This window comes from Doryrhamphus excisus, chromosome 12 (assembly GCF_030265055.1).
Source record: "Doryrhamphus excisus isolate RoL2022-K1 chromosome 12, RoL_Dexc_1.0, whole genome shotgun sequence".
Classification (NCBI taxonomy): Eukaryota; Metazoa; Chordata; class Actinopteri; order Syngnathiformes; family Syngnathidae; genus Doryrhamphus; species Doryrhamphus excisus.
In genome coordinates, this window is record NC_080477.1 from 12,441,663 (window position 1) to 12,456,078 (window position 14,416).

The window sequence follows — 14,416 nt, forward strand, 5'->3', positions numbered from 1 at the left end:
AAAGAGACAAAGTTGAAACTTACAATTTGTCTTTTGCCGCTTTGTGATGTTCGCTTTTTAATCCAGTAGTAAGACGATGGAGCTAAAGATCCCATCAAGGCGAGAAGAGTCCCTTTTCGGTCAGTTTGCGTGCAGGGGTGGCCAAAAAAGAAAGATCATTGTTGTTGCCGAGTGCGTGGAAAAGGGAGAGCAAGTAGGTAGCTATTAGTTGTTAAAGGCGATATCAAAAATAATTTGGATGCAAAGCAGCCGAGTCTTGACTTGGAGCGAGCGAGGAAGAGGTGAAAGTGAGATCTGATGATTGGGAAGAAAAAACTCTTTGGATCTTTATTCCTGCTAATTAGTTTCCTGCGAAAAAAATGGCTGTGATTAATTCAGTGCGCATGTGCTTCATTACACAGGCACGAAGGGAAGGGCTAATTAGCCGCCTTGTGGATCAATAAGATTCAGCAGAGGAGAGCTCGGCGGAGGGAGGGAGAGGAGGGAGGGAGGAAGAGGAGGGAGGGAGGGATAGATAGATACAAGTAAGGGCGAGAAGGGGAAAAAGAGGAAAGTAATGATCAGGAATAGAAAATATGGAATTAAGAGAGGAGGGAAGTAAGAGTTTGATTAGAGCAAGTGAACGCTGGCAGCCTAAACTCGCCGATATACTTTCCCCAAACACTTTTTATTATACTTTTCCGAGTGCAACTTATGCAAATGATTCTTTTTTTTATTCACTTGATGTGTTTTATTTGTGCTTTAGTTTGTTTCGTCCTTCCAACATGATATCGCTGTTTAGTCGCCGTGCAGTTCGATTTTGAACAACTATGAAAAACAAAAGCGTAGTAGGAAAAGTATGCATCTTCGACTAGAAAATAAATATTAGTCATACATGGAAATATTACTAAACATCACTGCACAATAATGGGTCCATACAGAAAAAAGAGCTATGATATATTTACAGTAGAATTACACTTGTGTGTGTGTGTTAGTGAATTTACACATTGCGCAAACTATAACTTTAAGTTAAAGGACTATTTCCGAACATATTTTTAATAAATAACCTGAATCCATTAATGTGAATAGTAAATACGCATCCTAACGTAGTTAACCCAGACGTTACTGCATTATGATTCTAATGTGATATTGTAAATCATAAATAGTAGAAATCTGTTTTTATTGTGTTTGTGAAATAAAGTAAAACCAAACATTGTCAAATGTTTTCTAGTAAATTTGAGCTCTAGGAAGATGGAACAGCTTCTCTTATTTTGTGTTCTTCTGTCTAAATGAGTGAGAGACATTTACTGTATTTGGATACCAAATGCCTTAAAAAGTGTCATCCCCAGGACAAAAAAAACAAATAGAAATAGTTCCTAGTCCAGTATGAGAATAGATGTAACACAGATCTGTGATGGTGTAGAAGAATGTCATTGTGATATATTCAAGAATGGTGGAAACATTTTCAATACATTGAAAAAAAAATGAATCAGGGTGACATGCAGGATGCTCCCTAAATGTGATGATAATATGTCATTGTTGAGTAATACATTTTGTATAATAAATGTGTAATATTCACACCCAATGTCCCCCTTTTCTGTAAAACGTGCATTGAGTACATCAGTGTGTTTTGTGATGACACCCTCACTCTCAGCACACGCACGTTCCGTGGAAAACTGGTCAAGAGTGAGCCTGAACTGTCCACATAAGGTGTATGTTTATGGAAAACAATGTGGATTTGCTATTCTGAGTTTATAAAGCAATACAATGCATTCCATCACAGGTCAGATCATAGATATAAAGCGCATAGAGGACTTTACATGAGACTTGACTCCTTGTTTTAAAGTATCTCTTGTGTCAAACAGCCTGTTATGATGATAAAATATGTGAGCTTTACAGTATATTTTATATTTTCTTAACCCACCCATTGTAACCCATAGCAAGAGACCCCCACTGCTAAAATATATGGTGTGTTGCTACCTGGCATTTCCTGCACACTTGCCATCCACAAGCCGAGGCATGCATTGATACCTGTTTTTAAGGAGAAAACACACAGACTTGTGCATGTTTCCCCCACATCGTTGGCGGAGCAAGAGGAGGCAGAGTGCAGGAATCTGGAGGATTTGCGACATGCCTTCTCTCTCGGGAAGAACAGATTGTAAAAATGAATAGGTTGAAAATAGCGTGCGAGGGCCTAGGAGATAATAAAAGAGGTCGGTGTAATTTGAGGCTTGTAGGAGGCAGCCTGCAAAACCCATCAATGCAAACTGGAGTTTACAAAGTGTATGCAAAAGGCCTGAGTGACATTAGTCCATCAGCATCAGTGTGGGCTGTGTTGGGGGGGGGGGGTGTTGGCGGGGGAGACCCTTCATGCTTTTAGGGCTCGTGCATGTCTGAAAAGGGGTTGAAAAGGAAAGGGGGGGTCTGCAGCTTTTGTGTTAACAGCATTCAATCGCGCCTCTCTGTGGGAAGGGTAAGCGTCCACGCGCCATCCACGAGTGGCACATTGTACATGGAGCACAACCTGTGGCTATATGACAGCCCGTGGACGTGACAAAGGCACGCGGAGTGGGGTTTCAAGTGCACACACACACACACACACAATCACATGACCATCACCCAAACCCGTGCAGCCCCACTTGCGCACAAAACTAGTTCACGAATTCAAGGCATATTTCGCTCCAAATATTTAATTTACAATAAATAGATTCTCGATTCATTTTTTTCTGCATGTGCGCGCGTGGAAGCTCGTGCACACGCCTAAGCCCAGACAAAGCACAAGAAGAAACAGAGGAAATGAGCATGGGGTGAAAGTATTTAGGGATCAAAGATCCAATCGAAGAAAGTCATAACTGCTCTTTAACTAGACTGAAGGATTTGGGAGATGTTCAATAGGCTGCAATATTGACAATATTGTAAATGTGTATGATCAAGTTGTGCGTAAACACACGAAATAAGTAATCTGCATGAAGAATGCATGATGAAGGTGGTGTTTAAAATGCATATTTAAACATAATATATTTTAAATATATTATGCATTTTAATGTAGTATGATGATGATTAAAATCCTGCTTAAAAGTTGCTATAATATTACATGCAGCACACTCGGACTGCTATAATCAATATTCAAACTTGTGCAATCAAGTAATTTCGATGTACAAAAAATATACAAATATTGTGATTTGGAGAGTGAAGGGTTAATTTGTAACGGTCAGTATTGTTATTATAATTATTATTATACCGGACCGAAAATCTAGCACTAATATAAGCTAAGAGGTCCGGGTTCCGGCTCTCCCCGAGTGGAGGGAGGCTAGGGCAGCCCAGCCAGGTGCAATGGGAGCGCCCTCTTATGTTCAGCCGGACCACAGGGACCTTGCAGCACACTGCCAGCTCCACGGGAGAGGAGCCCATGCAAGGACCTGCGCACTTTGGTCTCACATTAGGACAGGTTGGACTGGTTCTGAGTGGGTTATGTAGTACAACATAAGCCCATATGTGCGTGCTGAGAAGGGATGCATGACGTAAATGGTGAAAAGAAATGATTCTAGCATGCACGCCTCTGTTATCACTGAGACTGAGAATTATCAAAACATAATCCAACAAATCATTTTCATGAATAAATACACAAATGTGGTCATAAAATTACACTTGCATTTTTAATGACAATTTCAGCCAATTACATAAAATGTTAATTTATGCATTATTATTCATGTTACAGTAATCAAAATTGTTGGTTTCTAAATCCACACAAATGTCATAAGTGCATCCAACATATGCACAATTGTGTTTTTTTTTCTTTATGATTTTAATTTGCTCTTTCTCGAAATGATCTCAAAATGAATACAAATCAGTGACTTCTTTCAGGGCCGCATTGAAGCAAAAAAATGGTTTGTAATTGTCTTCACATCTTTTTTTACGTGTAATTGTGTAGTAATAACGTGTTAAGTATTTATTGAAATGTGTTTTCTGTTGTACAAGATGCATTTCATGTGGAAATGTGCTCACAGTGTGACCTGACTGAATCTTGTTTTGATGCTTTGTTGGTGCATGCTTCATCCATCAATATATGTGTTTGTTGTTTCACGACAGTTTGCATGATAAAATATATGAATTCATTGTGTATATACTGTTTATTTGATTTTAGCTTTGCGTTTTTGGGAAAATGTTGTTTTATTCTTTCAGGATTGATAATTAATGTATGCAACGTGAATTACAACACTATGTTAATAAAATATAATTATTAAAATTGACTAAATATCGTGTCATTTATTTTTTAATCTCCATGTGTTTATAAAATAGAGAGAATTTTGCAATTTTTAATGTAATGATTGGCAGCGTATTAAGGAAGCAAAAACAGGACGTGTTTGGTCCTGCTGCTGTTGTGATGTGAAGAGTTGGAAATAGAATATTTTAAAAAGGCAAGTGGCCGTCTGGTCAGTCTGTCTCATTTACATAAGAAACAAAAAGCCATATCAATTCATCTCCCTCTACATCTATTTGCCCCGCCACTCTATTAATGACCCAATGCATAATTCAATAACAATTTGGACAATCCACTATAATAAGGTATTTTTTTTTATTTTAAATATGTTCATTGTAACGTAAAGTCGATCAATATTTTCCCCCCAAAATGATGCAAAAGTTCCTAGGTGCATTATGGCTGTTTATATCCTGAACATTGAACTAGCAATGGAACGTTCAAGACGTTCAAAATAAATAAAAAAAAAGAAAGGCGACTCGCCCATTTTTCTCTGTTTGTGTGTTCCTTTTGTGTTTGTGTGTGCATGTCTTTATAAGAAAATGTATTTGTAATTTGTTATGTTCGATGGATTTAAGAAATATACAAATAAATAAATAAGACAGACGTACACCAAAAAACACTTGTGAACGCGTGTGTGTGCGCGCGTCTGCGTGCGTGCGTGCGCGCGCGCGTGTGTGTGTGTGTGTGTATGCAGCATCACACAACCCCACTGCCTCAATGTCAGAATAGTGTGTGGGGGGGGGGGGATCCCAAAACTGCCGGGAAATTAATTGTAAAATATTTTGTTTTTGTTTGTTTTTGGTCGTGTTTGTACGTATAAAGTGTTGCCTGCTGCAGCTGTCTGATCACAATATTTTTATTTACAAGTGCATGCATATTGTGTAAATTACGAACACACCAACTGAGAAAAAACACTTTGTGATTAAATACAGGTGAACATCCTCTTATAAATAATTAATATTGAATTCCTATTACAAATAAGGAATGGATTTAGGCATATTATTAAAAACCATCTAGTTTAAGTGTTATTAAGATGAATAAATCAAATGTATTAACAAGAAATGCCATGCTCAATGTATGAGGATGTAAAGAAGCACCTCCAAGATGCAGTCTGGGTTGAGACATGGACTTGACTCTTGTGGGTTTTTATTCGCTTTGGAAAGGTTCACTGAGAAGGAGGGATCCCAAATCAGTGCCATATGAGCCCTCCAGGCAAGAGCAACACTAGCTGCTGGTAAGTCGACCCAAACAGAACAGGGGATAATCACTGCTCCACAATGCCAAAGCCATTAAAATGCCTCTTTGCTGTAGAATATACAAACTTAAAACAAGTCATTTTCCTTCATGTCAAGAAAGAACCCCCACCCCTCCCTATTACACACCCCACCTAAAAAAAAGACATGATGCATGATGAGATGAAAGCTGACGTGTGGAAGATATGCACGAGGCAAATACAGATCAAGGATTATTTCCAGGGGTCAAATCCAAATTTCACACAAGCCTACAATAATTCGGGCACTTTGTTGACATTATTACAAAACTGTAAACAAAAGACATCCACAATCATTTCAAAAGAAGGTTTTATGACTATTTTACAGTTTGGTTTTGTATTGTATCAGTTAAAAATGCATAGGCCCAAGTTAATTCATTCATATCGGTATAAATAGACAGTTAAATATGTATAGATAGATGGATACAAACATGTAGACAGATAAAGAGGTAAAATGAGCAGGTGAGGCCACCCAGACTATGTTGGTGGCGGGTGGACATAGTCGGGGTCACAGACATATAGCGGCTGACCTTCAAGAGACTTGCCCTCAATCTAAGGGGCCCCTTTATAGACCCAAATTTTCCAGGGACCCATAAAACCTTGTGATTAGTGGAGTTGTTCCCTTTTTAGGTGTTGGCTCGTTAAAGGGCTTAATAGACAAGGTGTTTACTTTTGCACCACACACACACACCTTAAAAATCTAGACCTGTCTCCTGAATATTCATGAATGGGTTGATGGTGGAACAATAAATTGAAGGTAATTGAAGGTAATTTCTGAAAAATTATGGTAATGTTAAACAAGGATCCAGAATGTTCACAAGCAGTATTAGTAATGAGCAAAAGAGGAATTTATTATTTAATAACAATATGAAAAAGTTGTATTATTCACATTACCATTAACACATTGCAGTTTGTCACCATCTGCTTCAGACTGGATTGGATCAAATTCTAACCAGGCTTGCAAGACAGTAGCCTCTCTAACAGAGATCCCATTGCGATCGTAACAGTACCGAACCCAAACCCCCATACCGATCTCCCACTCAGTAGACATTTCAAGAGAGTAACATATTCGGTGTTATGATGCACCTCTACAGGCCTGGGTATTATGACTAAAAATGGACTAGAGTCTGAATAACTTATACAGAATGCAGATTGCAATTGCAAAGCTCCACTTTAAAAATCATTAAACACAAAAGCTACACCATTTTATGTTTTCCATTTTGTTCCTATAAAGTACTCAAACTGAACTCAACCGTGGCTTTAATCAAGCTGTGTGGTTGCTGTACCATTACACCCCAAGTACTTTTTGATTTGTGAATTTCACATAAAAAAACAGCACCGACGGCCACAAGTGTGCGAGCGTGACAACACAGAATCCCGCAAACAGGTCATTAGATGCGACAACATCTGCTCTGGCGTTTGATTTGACATATGCACATGTGCTGGATAGCGACAATTGCGTTCAACACAACAGGGTGGAAGATCTCAGGAGGTTAGATTTTACACTCCAGTCATGGCATTGTGGTTAAAACGGGACCCTTTACAATGGAATGCCAATGAAATAGTATTATACCAAACTGAGTCCAATTGTACTGCTTGGTTGGTTACTCTCTGTGTACTTATATTCAAAAATGGAACAAATATAAACTCAAAACGATGTACCCTGACCGAACCATTTTATAGTGTCGTCAGCAAAGCTAAAAAAATGCAGCTTTCTCCAATTCCTGTGGCAGACATTGAAACAACCTGTACATTGTGGGTAGCCTACCCGTCTATTCAACAGGAAGCACAAGTGTTTTGGGGGTTATCAAAACACAGCTCAACGGTCGCAAGCCTGCTAGAGTATGAAGGGTCCTTTCCGCTTGGCGTCACGGTGTGTCAACACGCATTCACAAACGTGTTACGGACAGACATTAAGGGCAGTGTACTACCACTACCAGCGCGGAATTTTCAGTGCTCACACGGCATCTCCGCAGCCGCTCATCAAGTATCAGCCCGCCAAGCAGCCAAGTTGTTTTGATGCTTATACGGGTGAAAAAATTTCACCATGAAAAACGGTCTTTCTATTGCAAAAGGTCACAACTCCTCCTGTGGTCAAATGACAGTGATGTGATATTCTTCTTCATAGCTCAGACGATAAAACTATGGGCATGAGATTACACAGTGACAGCGACACCAATATGCGCTCAATAATTAAGCCTCTGTCTTCCTAAAATTAGTACAACTAGTAAAATTACAACGAAGAAATGGACCACTATGTCTGAAGTGATTTGTTTGGAGGTAATCATTTAAATTGTCATAGTTAATAGTCAACTTACTACCCAAATAAGTGTTTCTCTGGAATGTTTTGTAATTTAGTGCCACTTGTAGGAGGTAAAGTATCACAGCCGCAAAGAAACATGTTATTGATGTGATGTAGAATATGATTTATATGATAATACAGAAGATTATGGTTTGCATTGAGATGATAGTAATAGCTGTGTTATAACACATTGTTACGACGTTGGTTCAATCTTCATACAGACTAGCATCAATCACTAAATAGCTTTGTTGCAATGCTTCCTATTAAATACTTTATATTTAATTATATAATGAAAATATTGTAATCTTTAGCGTATTTATAGTTAGTTATTTACATTTCTATCTCATATTTCCAGGCACAATCTAATGTGAAAACAGGCCCTGTGAATACATGGTGATATTATAAGATAATGAATAAATTAGTATTAAAAGTGAAATTGTCTGAGGCATGCACTTGTACATTTGGAAGAGCGTGTAATAAGAATGATAACCTGTGTCATGTGTGTTATTTTGATCTTATGTATTTGGATATGTGCAAATACATTTCCTCAGGAAGAAAGACGAAGGTGGAGTGGTGGGTCACAGGAAACGGGTTTTTACCATGGTCTGTTTAGAATTGTAAATGTATCGCATAAGGCCATGCTGTCAAATTATATATATCTTTCATGTATGAAATCATGCATGTCTTTTCCTCTAAAAGGGGGGAGGGGTGCCACAAAGAGCGCAACCCCTCATACAGGAGAACAGTGTGCAGCCTTCATGAAAAATAAGCAAGTGTCGGAGCCCTGGGCAAGGAGTGCAGCTCCATCAGCACACAGGCCAGGGAGAGGAGATGCTCCCCCACACACACAGGCGCTATTTCCATTGCTAACTGCTTTTGTATTGCCACTACACTGCTGAAAACAGCTGACCCGAAGCCAGACGTCAAACCCTACATGATATTAATTAGCTCAACAACAACCAAGATGTTGGATTCAAGTGTTTTTTGTCTTTGCCACATCAAAATGCCGGGTTTATAGATGCAAATCAGACAAGAAAAGCTTTGTTATGTATTTATATTTCATTTCAGTGCTGAATTCTGTTCCAAATTGTGTAAAACTATTTTATAATATAATGTTAATATTATTTTAAGCATGGAATAATTTCTCTCTGAATGTTCTGAACTCCTATTTTCATGCCAGTGTAGAATTGAGCAGAATGTTGGAGTTGTGACATGGTGGAGATCTTCAAGGACGTAGCTCAACTATTCATAAAGCTGATGCCATGTTGTCCTTCTTTAGACCAAAAACTAGCTGATGCTGAATCATGGGCGCCTCTACTCTTTACAGCCATGTAGTGTACTTTTGACTCGGTTGCCATCATTGACATGAGTCATCACAAATCAATTCCACATGATTGACTGAATTCTTCGTAATGTTCAATTAGATAAATGCCAAAGATTAATCAAATTAGATCAATTAAGATTGATATGGCAACATCCACTGTGATTCCTGCACACCAGTCTGGTTTCACTGGATCCTGAGTCTTTTTCAATGACTTCAAATCTGAAGCCTCAAGTTGCCTATGTTATACCTTTTATTTTGCTTAAAAATACTTTGCATGTCAATTGTTTGGTTTGACTCCTTTATATGTCCTGCCTCTTTCAACTCTCTGGCAAAATACAGTCAGTCAAAACTTAAAAGAATTATGTTTGAATTCTGTATGTACTGTACGTGCAAGTACAAGTGTGCCAAAAGTTGTGCATTTCTAAGATGAAATTTAATGTTGCAACAACATGACACTGACGAGGCATTTACATGCATCAGGTCATGCACAGATCGTTGTACATTTTATCAATGTGGCTTTTTGATAGAGAGAAACTGCAAGAGGCTGGTAAAGACCCCAGAGAGAGAGAGGGTCTATTAGCCAAACAATATCCTCATACAGAGAGTCAATAATCCGAAAGGAACAAACAGGTTAGCAGAGCATGAAAGTGAGACATTTATCAGCCAGTATTGTGTATGTGAACACAGAAGGGGAGCTAACAATGACGAAGACAGACACCGGGGATAAATAGCTTCAAAGCCCAGCAGAAGGTAAAGGGCTCAGGGTTTGGACAGCAGGGGAAAAAAAAGAGATGGTCATCGCCTTACCTGATGGGGTTTTCGGTCCGGCTTGCTACCACGCAGATGCCTCTCTGGCAGCGCCCCCTTTTCAAGTGTTCGTTTGAAGCCAGCAAGCCCAAAGGTCGCGTTCTTGTGGTCACAGTAGGCTTGTCGAAACAATGGTGGCAGCTATTGCTAATGTCCTCAATTCTGTCGCTTCCTTGGTTTTGGCTTAAAAATAGTACAGTCGAATGTAAAGCTATTGATGTGGAGCCTGGGCACCTCAATATATTTTGGTGATATACTCCTAGAATTCCAGGTATTTCCAGGATGGTCCAAAGCTATACTGGGATTAAGGACTCCCTGGTCCAAGAAGAGCAAATCAGGATGAAAGCATCACCTGCAAAAAGAAACAAAATACAGAATTAAAAAAAAAACATTTGAAAAGTACGACACAGAATAACACTAAATTTGAGTCCTATATAGAGAGAGACGTGTGTGTCCAAAGCTGCAAAACTAATCAGCAGTTCTTTAAAGCAGAAAATGAATCCATATTTATTTGTGAGCGAATACAGGAAGACAGCCTCTTGTGATTACATTTAATTTCTCCTCTCATACCACCGTAGACTTTGAAAAGGAGAAATGACAAATATTTCCGGGGAAACTTAATTTTCTCGTAAGCAGAGCAAGACATATTCCTGTAATAGCATACATAATTGCCTGCTCTGCACAGGATCTCTCGCACATGACAACAAAGTCTCATAGACAATACGTATTTATTCTGCTGTCACTTCCAGCGGCGGGGAAAAAATGTTTTAAAAAAGGCTTTGAATTCCACATTGGGCCTGGTTTGTGAAGCAGGTTAAATATGCTTGTCATGTGTTCCAATAGTTCCACAGCAACCGAGATTTAGTGAGGGAATACAGGCGAGAGAGGCACATACTTTGTGATAACTGAATAGGTCTTTTGAAGACACTTCCATTTGGAAACATTGCGCGATTATTTTTACCTCTGTGGTTTTGACTCAAGTTAAAACCCCACGTTTAATTGTTCCCAAGAGTTCTTACTGTGGTGCTGATAAGGAGCTCGGGGAGCACCATTTAAAATTGCGTCAAAAATAACTTTGTGCTCATTGGCCACAAGTCTGAAAGAGTGACAAAGAAAGACGAGATTAATATTGAGCTTACATCCTAAAGTATGTTCTCTGCTCTGATTGTAATGTGTGCTCAGCGTTTCTTAATGGTTTGGGTTTGAAATATCAATTCCAACAACGATCCATAGCCACCATAAATACAGACGGCGCAGTACATTAGTAGTTAATCAATAGCAAAATTAATTTTACGACTGTTTCGTCAGCAGTTGCAGCTGACAGACAAAGTATCAACGATAATTTGTCGCCTCCTCCTTTTCTCCGTGGCTCAGGCCAAGGCCACCACTTCAAGGCTTGCCAGTGCGACCTGTGGGAGTGTGTTTGTCGGATCAATAGCCCACCCACAGCAGCGCCGCAGGCCATCCCTGACCCGGCTCATTGATCAGGCCTCGCTCAGCTGCCAATGGCAATGTGCTGTATGTGACATCGGGCTAAAACAGAGGCTGCTGGGAAAGGGGGATGCTGGATTGCCAGTGGCAGCCCCGCAGCACACCGCAGATAAAAGTCAATTCCACTTAACCAAATCATTGACAACTAAATAGTTAGCGCACACAAGAATGTGGAGCGTCACTGACGGCAACAGCTGCATGGCTTTGGGGATTTACGCGACGATGACCCTGTGTCAATGGGCCATGAGTGGAACTTCAATTTGTGCAGGTAGCATGACCCCTGCGTCTATGTTTATCTATTCATTAAGACATTTCACCGTCAACGCTCTACATAAACTTACCAGACAAAACATCAGCTACATCTGCACTTAATGAGATCCAGTGCGAGAGCTGTATCTAAATATTTGCTTTTACAGAGAAATTAATGCTTGCTGATGCTATGATGCTATGTTTACAGCTGTGTTGCATCATTTACTATTTTTGCTTCTCTAATTTATGAAATTTAAATTTAAAATCAAATTGTTATAATGATACTACACGGCATTCGAGTGGTTAGTGCACAGGCCTCACAGCTAGGAGACCCGAGTTCAATTCCATCTTCGGCCGTGTCTGTGTGGAGTGTCTATATGTGCCCTGTGATTGGCTGGCGACCAGTCCAGGGTGTACCCCGCCTCTCTCTCGCCCGAAGACAGCTGGGATAGGCTCCAGCACCCCTCGCAACGCTTGTGAGGAAAAACCGGTAGAAAATTGAAATGAATGAATAATGATACTACTCGGCATCCGAGTGGTTAGCGCGCAGGCCTCACAGCTAGGAGACCCGAGTTCAATTCCATCTTCGGCCATGTCTGTGTGGGGTGTCTATATGTGCCCTGTGATTGGCTGGCGACCAGTCCAGGGTGTACCCCGCCTCTCTCTCGCCCAAAGACGGCTGGGATAGGCTCCAGCACCCCTCGCGACCCTCGTGAGGAAAAAGCGGTAGAAAATGAATGAATGAATAAATTGAAAATCAAATTATTATAATGATACTACACGGCGTACAAGTGGTTAGCGCGCAGGCCTCACAGCTAGGAGACCCGAGTTCAATTCCATCTTCAGCCATGTCTGTCTCCCATGTGTGTGTGTGTTTTCTCCGGGTACTCCGGTTTCCTCCCACATTCCAAAAACATGCAAGGTTAATTGGCCACTCCAAATTGTCCATAGGTATGAATGTGAGTGTGAATGGTTGTTTGTCTATATGTGCCCTGTGATTGGCTGGCAACCAGTCCAGGGTGTACCCCGCCTCGCTCTAGCCCGAAGACAGCTGGGATAGGCTCCAGCACCCCTGCGACCCTCGTGAGGATAAGTGGTAGAAAATGAATAAATGAATGTTGTAAGTATGCACACTAATATCCTTTCCATCCATCTTGCATTACCGCATCAAATTAGTATACATGTCATTTTACTTGTTCTATCACTTGTGAATGTAATTCGATGGCCGCAACGTCTGAGTGATAGAAAGGCAAAAGTAACCATTTCATTATAAAGACAGCCAGTCTGACTGGACACTGGCCTATTGGCTTTAGGTCACTGTGACCAGACTGACTTTATCTAGCCCAGTCTGTCAAGAGGTCACTCTCCCAGAATCTATAAAGGAACTTTACTGGATGTGCTCACTGCGGAGGCAGTTCAGCAGGGTCTCCTGACCTGGGTGTGCTGTTTATATCAGGTATTGATTGTACTTTGTCTCCTTCACTTGATGCTGGAGTAATATGGTAATGTTAGTCGTACATCCCTTTATGGCTTAAAGCAGGGATGGAAAAAAGCAGGGGATAGGACTATTTTTGCCCCTTCGGGTATAAATGTGTGTGACACAATATATCGTTGCACAATGAAAGAAACCACAAATTCTCCTGAGTTTCATACATTTCTCTGTCTGGCTGATACTTCATAGTCATAGGTTGCACATTTTAACAAGTACAAATGAAAGTAAGATAATTTCAAATGTAAATAACTTCAATTAAATTGGGTCAAATGAATAAAATCCAGCAATTGTGAGATATGATGTACTTGGCTTTAAAATTAGCGTAGAGATGAATGTCCTCATACCAAAAATATATATAAGTAAATATATAAAACATTTGTAACCTATCCTTTTAAAAGGTCCAATCACATGTATATGAGTACAACAAGGACATATTCATGAATTCAATTTATACCACTTATCCTGAGCTGGAGCCTATCCCAACTGACTTCGGGCAAGAGACGGGGTACACACTGGAGTGGTCGCCAGCCAATCACAGGACACATATAGACAAACAACCATTCACACTCACATTCATACCTATGGACAATTTGGAGTCGCCAATTAACCTAGCATGTTTTTGGAATGTGGGATTAAACCGGAGTACCCGGAGAAAACCCACGCATGCACGAGGAGAACATGCAAACTCCACACAGAGATGGCCTAGGGTGGAATCGAACTCGGGTCTACCAGCTGTGCGGCCACATATAATTACAATTAGCAGAAAAACGCACATGCTATTCGGTATGTTGCAGTTTTCTGTTTGTAGTGAACTGATTTATACAGCATAACATAGCCTAAAATCAAGTGCTATGAAAATTGTGTTTTGGTAGAAAATTTGGTTGCGTTAGGACACTCCATTGTTTGGAGGGGGGGCACAATTTTCTCGCACAATTTTCTCTTATTAGGTTAATATAGTTTGTAACTTTTGTCAAATCCCCGACTAAATTAAAATAAGAGAAGAAGAAAAAGACTTCCTTACGTTACTTGCTTGAGAACATCACTAGCTCTGCCCTAGAAAATGAAGGAATTCAGTCGCTTGTGTTTACCATCGTTAGTAAGGTGAAACAGATGGAGGTGTGTATAATTGTTTGTCTGCAACTAAATGTGTACCTGGGATGTGTTTGTCACAGCCAGTGTCTGTGTGCGACCATTTATGTATACACTTAAAGCATCTGTGATGCTCGTTAGATCTTGTCTCT

At 40.0% G+C, this 14,416-nt stretch overlaps 1 protein-coding gene across 9 annotated transcripts in view; it reads right to left on the bottom strand.

Moving 5' to 3' along the window:
• zfhx3b (zinc finger homeobox 3b) overlaps positions 1-14,416 on the bottom strand; it is a 331,901-nt gene that overhangs the window by 132,882 nt on the left and 184,603 nt on the right. For 4 of the 9 annotated variants that reach the window (XM_058089529.1, XM_058089531.1, XM_058089533.1 and 1 more), the window contains one exon: positions 9,944-10,295. The gene's annotated coding sequence lies outside the window, so the exon portion shown is untranslated. Of the gene's footprint in view, positions 1-23; positions 579-9,943; positions 10,296-14,416 lie in introns of those variants that run through there. The other 5 variants (XM_058089536.1, XM_058089537.1, XM_058089538.1 and 2 more) reach the window with 2 other exon arrangements.